Source organism: Falco rusticolus, chromosome 1, assembly GCF_015220075.1.
Source record: "Falco rusticolus isolate bFalRus1 chromosome 1, bFalRus1.pri, whole genome shotgun sequence".
Taxonomy (NCBI): Eukaryota; Metazoa; Chordata; class Aves; order Falconiformes; family Falconidae; genus Falco; species Falco rusticolus.
The window spans coordinates 17,237,058-17,248,034 of NC_051187.1; the positions used below are offsets into that span (position 1 = coordinate 17,237,058).

The following is a 10,977-nucleotide window of genomic DNA, read 5'->3' on the forward strand; positions in this document are numbered from 1 at the left end:
TCCAGCCAAATGCCAACATCGGTTTAGCAGCAATTCACAGGATCCTAAAAATTCTGCCCAAAGCTTTATAATCAGATCAGCTATTTAGAATCTGAAATTACAGTTGCAATCCATAAAATATCTCTGTAGTGCAAATTTTCACACCTTGAAAAACTAGGCTAGCAGAAAGTCATATAAAACTGATTAGCAGATGAAATCACAGCATCAATAGAAAGATTTCCCATTCTGATGGTTTGGGAGATGGGCTCTCACCATGGGACCCAGTTCTACATGTGAAAACCGCAAAATCGAAGAGTGTCTGAAATGAGAGACCTGAAAGGAAGACACGTGCTGGACTAGAAGTTTAAAAATACGTGCCTTAGGGGCTAACAGCTGGCTAATGACAAAACAGGAAACAACGTGAAATACAGAAGGGACAAACATTAGTTTCTCCAAGATTACTGATGTTAGTACTCAGCAAAATGAAGATCAAAACAGTAATTGTAGTATATAAGGAAAACAATATTCATTTAACACTACTTTTGCAATAAAATCTATTAAATTCCAACTTAAAGTTGAGAATCTGATGCTCATCTCTTCAACACCAGCTCTATTGTTTTGTTTTATCGCGTTGATTACGTTCTCACAGATGCACATCCTTCTAAAGAAGTTCTTTTTGAATACTGTAGCTTTTCTGAGCTGTGCTAATGAGGAATATCATTATATTTGTGAGCCAGGCTTAAACACACAGACATAAAAGGTCAATTATCATAATTACTTTTGTATTTGTACACATTATAGGTGATAAGTTTGTTCTTGAATAACTTTTTTTTATTAAAGGATAAATTTATACAACGGTTTGATATATTGTACACACCAGCTACCACTACAAACTATTGTTAAATATTAAAATCAATACAAGTACATTCCTTCAAATGAAAGCAAAGTCACACTACATTTTCAGGCACAGAAATGGGTTCTGCTGCTATTTCTGGCTGCATCTGTTAGCCTGGCTCAGGTTCACTCACACAGCGTGGCTAAAAGCTAGTAACTCAACCATTTCACATGCTCATGATAAAAATCTGAGATTCAATTAAAAAATTATTCTGGCATCCTAAATCAAACGTATTCCAAAATACTTTAGGAAACAGAAAGGAGATAGAAAGGCTGAAGTGATCATTTATATGAATGGTTATGTATGGCAGAAACAGAAAAATCTCAAGCAGCAGCCGATTTATACGCTGCTAATTCCTTCCTTAGACGATCAGACTTAGACTGGTCTGATTTCAGCAGGAAAATCTCTGCATAGAGATCAACACTGGTCTCAAGCATAAGATCCTAATTATTTGAAAGGCATTTGTTTTCATAGCTTTTTTTTTATGTGTCCAAGTCGATGGCATTTTAATGCCTTATTAAATGGTTGTTTTACAGCAGCCCGTCTGTTCAGTCTCTGTGCCCATGTCTGTACTTTGTGCTGCAGGATTTTACCTTTCATGCTAGCCAAAAAAATATTTTCCAAATTCCCTATAAAAGTTTTCGATATTTCCTAAGACAAATAGAGTGGTTTTTTACATACTCTAAAATGACATTGATACGGCAGATATGACATGTATGCCTCTCCATTTACGGTGTGCTTGCAAAAAAAGGTGAAGGTTTGTGTTCATTAAAGGGATATGCTCGCTAGCTTGGGCCCAATTTTATATGACTTTTTTTAATTACATAAACAAATGCAAATGTTTTCATTTCTGTCTTTCTTTAATTCAGCTTAAATCCCAGCAATACAAAATATGCGAACACTCCCCTACCATGTTTTTAGCCCAGACATTGCCATGGGGGGGTGTCTCTAAATGCACAAGAAATACAAAAAATGAACTGATTCAAAATTAACTTGAAATAAAAATGAAATCGATGAGAAGTTTATATACCAAGTTACTCTGAAGTGCATGTAAGGCAAACAAACATTCAAATGTGAGAAGGAAGGTAGATTTAAAAATGATGCGTTTACCAGCATTCTGACAAGGGTCCCAGTGAAATAATTCTTTTAAATGTGTGGTGAAGCCCTCGCTTTGCAGAAGTCAAATGGCAGAACCCCCACTGTCTTCAGTGGGGCCAGAATCTGTAACCAGGTAGCTCTCTCCCATCACTTGAACACCAAGACTGTACCGCCTCACCACTTGTGCTGAAGAACAGCTTTACCAGAGTTGGCATTAAATAACAAAGTCCTTTACTTATCTGTCTTATTAGTCCCGACGAACGTGTGGTATGGATCAGCAAAAATCTGTCAAGATTATACTTTATCTAAATTGCCTGTTTTCAGTTCTTGAGGGTTCTGCAGCAGCAAGCAATAACGAACAGACGATGGAAGCAGCCAGACCTACAAAAGAAATAGTATTTTAAAAGTACTGTACTTAGGGGGAAAAAAGGTTTGCCTTTGTACATAAAGAGCTCTATTCATTAAAAGAAGTTTTTACAAATGTGGTTATTTCAAATAGTCAAAAAGTGTGAAATACACTTAAAATGAGTAAAATTTGTGGGTTTTCCTATGGGTTAAATATGTGCCATACCAATAAAGCTCTCCTCACACCTCTTCCTAACTCATAGTCTTTGGCCTCATTCTGCAAGATGTTTTGAATTGAGGGAGCTCAGCACTTTGCTGGAATGGACCATTAGCCATTCGAGTCCCAGCTCTTAAGATTAATGGACTTTCAAGGGATCCAGAAGAAATCACCTAAATCTGACATTCAGCATGGCCCGCATCGCAGTGTCCTGCACCAAGCCCACGAAGTAGGTACACAAGCGAGCTCCACGTGCCTACGCAGCTCCTAGCAACTCTACCCCGAGGATCCCGCTGGAGGACAGAGCACTCCGAGCAGCAGCTAAGCAGGCACAACAAAGGGGAAGCGAGAACGGAGACCAAGGCACACAAATCAGAAACATCAAGTAACCTCAAACCTTCCTTACAGCCCCCAATAGGTCAGATTTTAAAGCACAAATTACTTTGAATTCTGCCCAGGTGCTGGGATCTCGCATTACTCCTGATACAAGCACCTCCCGCGTACACACGTGTCTGGCGTCACGGATTCGGAGGCCCCAGTTCCAGGCACACAGAGCAGCTACCCAAGCCTGCTATTTAACGGCAGCGGGCTCCCCACATTCAGAATCAGCTTTCTGATGCTCTCCTTCCCACTCCTGTTTTTAAAATGCACTTGGCACTTAAGCTGCATTAAAAACACATCAACAGCTCACACATGAAAAAAACACCCCTGCTTCATGTTTCATGAAATATACCCCCACTGAGGTAGGTCAGTATTACTGGACAACTCGTAGTAACCTAGCAGTACCGCTGATTTACATGCCAGCTTATTCAACAGAGGTTTTACAAAGTGATGAAAACCTTTACCCAACTGATTTTTCAGTGTTTTGTTCCTCCCTACTGCCTGAAGAAAGCTTCAAATAGATTTAAATTGAAAGAAATGTGTTAAAATCAGGTTATTCCTGAGTACCCACTTTTTTTAGCTTTTGACCTTTCAGTTTGCAGCTGCCTATGATGTCCTGAAGTTGAGATATCTGTGTTTTAAACAGACAAACATGTTTAAAGCCATGCACTTATTTCCCTTTGCTTCTGGAACTCTGGTATTGCAGTCTGTTGTGGCACATGTCAGTGAGACACTAGAAATTTAATGTGACGGCTCTGTGATCCTCAGGTATAGAAACCCAAGACATTTAGGAAAGCATGGCTTTAGGTACAAAAATTCTAAAGCTGGATCTCTGCTGTATCAAAAAGCCCTCAAAATGTCATAGCACTTGGTTTAACATAGCAAGAAAATTATCAATTACTGAGTTCACGTGCATGGATGCCAGAAATCATCACGATATTTTACAGATAGGTAGGTATAAAATCACATGTTTCAGCCATATGGTATTGTATCAGCCTTTCACTAAGGTACAGATCTGCTTTGCTTTGTCTAACAGTAGAGGTGGAGGATTTAATAGCAGCTTGCCTCTTTGAATACTAACAAATTGGTAAAATTCAATTTATTGTACCATATTTATGTCAGAAGAAACTAATGGATGATAGTCACGTGTTTCTTCAATACAATTATGCTTGTTTATAAAAGAAGTCGTCCATAATTCTGTGCCCACAGCAGGAATCCTGTAACGGGAGATGATGCCGTTGCCCACTGCTCCAACCCCCCATCCCAGAGGAACCCAGGCACTCAGGAGGGCCAAGGTTTTGCAAGGCGACCTGTTCCGTGTTCTGGGCTAGGGCAGCGCTGGTAACGAACCTCCAGCGTTGCTCTCCAGCTGATCGTGTGCTCAAGCCTGTTTCACCCCTGGCAGCACAACTCTCCTCCCTCCTGCCATCAGGAGCAACGAGCCCTTCCGAGTCCCTGCAGCCCGTGAAGGATTTCTCCAAACCATATATCTTTTCCCAAAGAAACAGTAGTGAAAATGTTCTATAGATTTAACCACTGTCAGATGTTCTTTGAGCAGAATATTAATTTCTCTCCCGAGAACATGAACTTTTTGCTGTAATAAGCCACCATCCTCTCCAGCCCTTTGATTTCCTCTGTCAATACTGCCCCCAGACCGTAAGCGCTAGCATCTGTGTCCAGCCTGAAAGGTGTCTGAAACATAGGGAGGCTAAAACGGGAGCAGTTACAAAAGCTTTTTTTTAAAAACTGAAAATATTAAATCACACTATGCTAGCCACTGAGACTGTTTTCTTCTCCCCAAACTCATGCAGTGGTTTTACAGCATTAACAAAGCCACAAATAAACTGCCTGAAATAGCAGTATCTTTAAATCCTTAAAAAGACTCAGAAACCTGTACCTGACTGCCGTTGTCTGGTGAGCTGGTCAGGATTGTCCTGCCTCCATTTTCTTTTTGTCTGTGAAAACCATTCCCTGGCTGGCTGTGTACTCATAATTAATTACTTCTGCTTGCAATGATTCACTTGTCTTTGAATTTTATTTCAGGTTGATGACTTTCAATGTATTACAGACCATTTGTAAATACGTCAGTTCCTGTTCAAATGTTTTACTTCATACCAAGATATCATCTCGAGATAATCTGAAACAGGCGTGCTGTGCCATACCTGCTCCCCATCCCCTAAAACACAGCAGGTGCTGAGCAAAAAGACATCTTTTTAAATTGCAGTAGGTCTTGTCCTGCTCTGAAAGCTGTTCCCTCCCCGTTTTCCTGCTACTTGGCTCCACAGAATCTGCTTGGGGCACCATTTCAGTTTAATCAGAACTGTGAGTGATGTCCAAAAATCATTGAAAGCTCACTTATCCCACTCCAGTTCATTTCCGTGATGCCCAGTAGTACTCCTTGCCACTTTGCTTTTGCTAAACAGCAAGGTGTGCTGTAATGGGTTGGTTTCCCTCAGAATCAATCTGTGGCAGACCACTGTGTGCAGGCCGTGTATTTATTGGATCCAGAGAACTGATTTTCAACTGGAAAAAACTTTTAGGGAATCTAAACAGTACACCGAAACTGTAATTGTGGCACAGCCATGGTGTCTTTATCCCTGCTAGCGCAAGCACCGACACCAATGGCGACTAACATCAGTGGAGGCTCGTAAGCTCGTTGTAGCCTGGAGGTACTCAGTGGACCTCTATGACTTGTATCGATCTCCGAGCTGTTGTATTTGCAAAGTTACAGGTAGCTGTGCTAGCTGGGTTAAAGCCAGAGCAAGTACACCTACCTACATTGTCATATGCTGTGAGGAAATCACTTGAGAACATGCTGCAGGTCTGCATTTAAATGAATTTAGAATTTAAATTTCTTAGTGCAAGAGAAAATTAACCTCTCCTTCTGATCTAGCAGCTAAGCAGGTAAGTTTTCTGCAAAGGCTTGGCCCTTAAAATATGATTTCCATCACTCTACCTTTGCTTGGGTAAAAAGATACTGCAAAAGTAGCTGTTGTACTAGTTCACTGCTGTACTAGGAAAATCTGCTCATTGCAGATTAGTTATCTACAAATACTATGCTTCACCTGGGCCATGTAATCAAAGACAATTTCTGGAGACTTGATTTGTAAGACACGTATGTCTTCTTCCAGCTTATTTTTCTATTTTTCTATTATTATTCTATTACTAATCGTAATGAAATCCAAATCCTTGCATAGCTTACCCATCATTTTAGTTACTTTCTTGCTCAGAAGTGGATGAATTTTCAATATCAGTTTTCCCACTTTTTGGATATTTCATGTTTGCCAGTAGTCATTCTCCCTGCTTGAGACCAATTTATTCTTTTTCAGTCCACCTAGTCCAATAACTTCAGTTTGAGAAAGGGAACTTTATTCCATTCATTTCACAGATCTTAACATACATTCAGAAAATAGACTGACCAAACCTAGAGAAAAGCTATAAGCTTTCTCCTCATTCCTTTGGAGCTCAGCACCTTCAGCTTCATGTCTTCACATTTCCTGAAGTGATTGAAGAACCTTCTCTAATGTTTCTGAGGCTCTGACCTGGCCAGCCTCAGAACAGCTTTTATGGCCAATTTTTTCATAAGTCTAATATTTAACTGAACTGCTTCCTTTAATTTTTCCATAGCTGCCAAATTTCCTTGTTTTACAAACCAAGATTATCACTTTTCCTAATTGTACATCCAGTAAGGCCAGGGATCAGATCGGGATCACCCCTTTTCATCATTCATTTTATAAACAGTACTTGAGTTACAGGATTTGGCTCCTAGGAGCTCCAGTTTCTGTCCATCCTTTCAGCCCATAGCTCAGAAGTAGAGGGTTTGGTATTTTTTGAGCTGATCTGAAATATCCTGAGCATCAGTAAATTTCAAATGACAAGCACTGTTTTCTCCTGATTTCTCTTCTTACAGAGATCATGGACTGACAATCATTTTGTCACCCTCAGACTTCAAATGTGACCTGAGATTCTTTGATTTCATTCCAAAATCGATATTTTAGCTTATATCTTCATCTGCACCAGCAAGTTCCAGGCTGGCCAAAACTTTCCTGCTTTCTGCTATCTCCTGGTAAGCTTTCTGGGTCACGGCAGTCAGATTGCTGGATGAGACAGTGACCTTGTCAATTCAGTCTTGGAGGTCTGTATCCAGCCTTCCCATCTGGCCTGAGAATTTTGTAGATGTCCCCAGATCGATCTTTCTTGTCACAGTTCTCAGTTCTTCCAGAAAGGGCTTCCAGACACTGCAGGTTCTTGTTGAAGTGACATCTGGCCATTTTGGTTTCTGCAAGTCCTGCAGAAGACAAGGTAGTCGATGAAAAAAAAAAAAAAAGAAAAAGAAAAAAGAAAAAGGAAGCAATAGCTTTTCAGATACTGGTACTTAAAAACACTGTCTGGATGTTCTGAATTAATATTGTGTTAGAAGCAGCCAAATGGCTATATGCCAAGACTCAAGGTGTATTTTTATGGCCAAGCTATAAAACCACAAAACAAGTGGTTTATAATGGAAATTCTGACACACTTTTAATATTAAGAGCAGAAACATACTGGTTGTGGCAAGTAAGTATGTGACAGCTGTGGTACTCACCTGTCAGCTGTACTGCCCGAACAAGTCCGTTTTGATGGCAGGATCCCTCCTTTATCTCATCCTGCGTCAGCCGCATGGTTTTGGGGCAGATGGGTCCAGCCATACTCTGCAATTCATTCCCGAGCCTTTCAAAACCTTTTTCTGGCTGATTACAGGGAAAAGCAACTGGGAGTTCGCAGAGTACTGGAGCCTGCGGTGTTCTGAAGCTATATGCACTGACTTGGCTGCAGCTTTCATCAGCCAGAAGAGGAGAGTTTTCTGTTGACACCGTTCCTTTTGAGCGGCACTTCCCACAGGGTGACGGGGTGTTGTGGTCAGGCAGAACTGTGAGCCTGAGCAGATCTTCCTTTCAATTTGAAACTCAATCAGAAACCATCCGTGGAAACTTGTTGGTACCAGAGCTATGGATCAGCCCATGCATGATGGGAGAAAGGAGCAACCTTGAGTAATATTTATGGTATTCTATCAGTTTCCATAGGCGTAAAAATTATTGGCATGCAGTGAATTTGATAATAATTAAAAAAATATTGGTAATAATGATGAAGGACTAAAAAGAAACTCATAAGGCTGAAATGTCATACAAATAAATACTGTGCCTAACAAAATAACACCCTAATTTGGAAAAAGACAAGGGCCAGTTTTATTTGCAAATAAATGCTCTAACTGGTCACCCACATTAGCAGCCTCCCATCAGCATAACATTTACAGCATATCTGTATCTATACGTATCAAGGGAAAGCAGGAGGGAGAAGTGTGAAAAGGCAGAGCCATTTTCCATAAGCAATATTCAAGATGACATTGTTCAAAACAATGGAATGTGCTCTCCGTATCTGACCTGTCTGTATGGCACGTATCAAACCTGAGATTTCCAAATACAGTTAGGGGGGTTACGGATACTTTTCCCACCCCGAGCATCTTGATTTGCAGTCACGTTCTTCAGGAAAACCAAGAAAGAAATAAGGCAATCTCTGACTGGCAGGGTAGAAGTTGAGATATGCATACACACACTTACAAACACATCTTGAACTTATTTCATACTTCATACACAAGTTGGAGAGAAAAGATTGTGACTCAAAGTGAATGAAATCTAAACAGCTGACAAATAAACACAGGGTGATGGATTAAACTTTCCAAGTAGCATGCAAGCCTTCTATACTGTAAGACTAACTTTTGCTATTCTTAATGCACAGATTAAGTATGCAACAGCACGTAACAATGCAGAAAGCTTTTCCTTTTAAATAAAATGGAAAGGAAATGAAAACCAAATTACACATTACTTAAAAATAATCTATCTGGAGATGAAATAAAACATTTGTGACTATGAACCAGGTTTCATACCTTTACTTCCAACATCTTCAATTAACACCTCTAGGAAATTTAACACAATTAAATTAATGTTCTAAAGCGAATGCTGGGTCGAGGGAAGCACAGCCTGGGGCATACTAACAGGCTGCAGTCCTTAAAAGAGTCTAACAGCTTAAAGACATAAGCAAATTTTACTTGCATCTTGAGGATATTATTCATAAATTTACATTAGCTTAGTCTGGTAGATTCTAAGGGCATTTGCAGAATGCCTAGAGATTAAATCAAAGCTAAAAAAAGGCATTGTTTTGTTTCAAATGACGAGCAGGCTGCTCGTCTCAGTTTTGAAAGCCTCTGTGGGTCTCCACAGAACTTTCTGCAAAACGCAAAGATCTAAGCCAGGACTGAAACACCACTGACCAAACCAGAGAGTTGAATCCACCACAAGAATCGGGTGGGAGCTGACAGAAAGACAGCATATGAATGAATCCAAAAGAGATGCATCTAGATACATCTGTAATTAGGTCGTTGGAAGTTTCCAAAGAGCTGCACATTCAGGAGAAAGCCAATGCTTACACGAGCTTGTGCTTTCCATGCTGAAGACATTACTAGTTAGCTGAACTCAGAAACACAGCAGTGGTTGTGAGCTCTAGCGTTTTTCTTTGGAAATACAACAGGTATGTGAGACTTAAATGTCTCTGCTTTAGCCTGGATTAGGAGATCATTATAAGGTAAACACCGCCCCCCCCTCCCCCCCCTTTTTTATCAGTTACGGCCCATATTGTTTCAGAATGCGGCACAAAGTGTGTTGCCACTCTACTTACTCGATGTAGCTTTAAAGTCTGCAGACCTATGTACCTGGTCTACGTATCTTTAAGTCAATTATTTTAGTGGCCCTTTTCATGTTTCTATGTAGACAAAAGATGGATGAGGGTATTTTTAATATTTTGGTAACGGAGGTTGTGTTCAGACAAACTTCTGCCATCAACAGAAATAGAGGATCCTCCCTCCTGCTGTCATTCCGTACCTTTCCTGAACAAGTGCTACCCAGTACACTTTGCACTATTTACCCCAGTAAGCTTTTTGGGTGCTCCAAGCATACACACAGAGGCATAGTTAGAAATTAAAATTAATTTTTAAAATACAAGATCAGTTCTGATGCAACAGCTGAAGGACAGCATCAATGTGCCTAGGAAAGAGTCTTTGGCAAGAGAGTTTATTTTTCTTTTTGTGGAGATCAGGCTTTTCTTTATGATTAGTCTCATATGTTCCTTGTTGGTTAACTTAGGTTAATTTTAAAATATAAATTAATGTCTATGTTAATTTAATCTCTCTTTTTGGATGCTATTGGAATGGAGCCCCAGCGTGGGTACATGCCCAGGTCTTCTCCAGCTGTGCCTTGCAAATGAGGAAAGGGAAAGAGATTGACAGCAGCTCTTGCTGCTGCCCCGACCAGCTCTGCAAACCTCCACCCGCCACAGTGCTTTCTTTGGCCCAGCCCTCCCGCTTTTATTAGCTCCTAGCTGCTTTTCTGGGTAAGAAAATCAATGGAAAATGGATTTTTAAAAACATTTGCTTTGGTGTAAAACAAAGATAGCCCAAGAAAAGTACTTCAGGCAGAAATCTCATGACTGAAAAGTTAGACTGGTAAGGTTTTAAAACCAAGTTGAGAGTTAAGGGGTTTCTTGGTTTTACTTTCTTTGGAAACAATAGAAACTAACAAACCCTTTTTTTTGGCACAGTGATGCTTAGGACCCTGGAGGGTCTGAGTATCTCCTTCTGACATGATTTAACTCAAGAGATTTTTCTTAAGTAGTATTAACTGAATATTAAAGGAGTATACACAACTTTCACCATTGAGACGCAAAAGGTTTAACAACTCAGACCCCTACAGTCCAAGCAGCAGAAGAGCTAGAATATTTCCACGATGGCATAGGAGCAGGATGTGGAAAGTTGGAAGGTCACTGGAAAAAAGCATGTGCCACAGGAACTCCGTTTTGTTCCATTTTGAAATCATCAGGGGAAAATTGAGAGACGAAAGCCGTGAGTATGTATGCAACCCCAAGCAGGGGGAGCGCAGCTGTTGCAGCTCCGAGCCTGCAGTGGGCATTTCGGAGAGCCGCTTCGTTGGTGTTCCCCGAAACGGCCACCCTACAGCACACAAACCCCGTTTACCTG

At 40.4% G+C, this 10,977-nt stretch overlaps 1 long non-coding RNA gene across 1 annotated transcript; it reads right to left on the minus strand.

Annotated features, from left to right (window-relative positions):
• Positions 1–581: 581 nt before the first annotated feature.
• Positions 582–8,687, minus strand: LOC119141838. The gene is made up of 3 exons (XR_005102056.1): positions 7,498–8,687; positions 6,118–7,203; positions 582–2,353 (listed from the first exon to the last, which is right to left on the minus strand). It is a non-coding gene; the product is annotated as an uncharacterized LOC119141838 (long non-coding RNA).
• Positions 8,688–10,977: the final 2,290 nt, after the last annotated feature.